The sequence below is a fragment of the Penaeus monodon genome, chromosome 32 (assembly GCF_015228065.2).
Source record: "Penaeus monodon isolate SGIC_2016 chromosome 32, NSTDA_Pmon_1, whole genome shotgun sequence".
NCBI lineage: Eukaryota > Metazoa > Arthropoda > Malacostraca > Decapoda > Penaeidae > Penaeus > Penaeus monodon.
Window position 1 is genome coordinate 5,835,788 of NC_051417.1, and position 550 is coordinate 5,836,337.

General features: G+C 55.1%; 1 protein-coding gene across 1 annotated transcript in view; it reads left to right on the forward strand.

Annotated features, from left to right (window-relative positions):
- Positions 1 to 550, forward strand: part of LOC119593385 (serine/threonine-protein phosphatase 2B catalytic subunit alpha isoform-like) — a gene marked incomplete in the record, with an annotated part of 201,939 nt that overhangs the window by 157,771 nt on the left and 43,618 nt on the right.

Consider the following 550-nt stretch of genomic DNA (forward strand, 5'->3'; position numbering starts at 1 on the left):
TCCCCCCCACCCCCCCATTTTCTGTAACCACGAGGTTGTGTTGTGTTTATTTAACGTTGGTTCTCGCGGATATACTGGCGTGTTAAATGTAAACGGGGTGCTTCTCTGTGCCACAACTTCCAACTCTTATGTTCACAGACGCAGCGGGGGAGAGAGGGAAAAAGAGGGAGAGGGTGGGAAGAGGGAAGGCGGGAGTAGGAAGGGGGGGGAGAAAGGAGAGAGGGAAGGAGGGAAGAGGTGGGGGAGAATGGAAAAGGAAGGGAGAGAAGAGGAGGGGGTAGAGGAAGAAGAATGGGAGAGAGGGAAAAAGAAAGGAGGGAAAGAGAGAAAATACGAGGGGGGATGTGGGGAGAGGGGAAGAGAGCGGCTAGGAGGCATGGCAAGGGGATAGAAAGGAGAGGTATGGCAAAGGGAGAGTGGGGGACGGTGGGGCTATGGTAAGAGGAGAGGGGTAGGGGTGGAGGACGGCCGGCGGGGAGAAGGATTGGAGGCGAAATATCCGTGCCAGTTAGTAATGTGTGGATAGCTAGAACTTTGCCAGCGCCCTTAG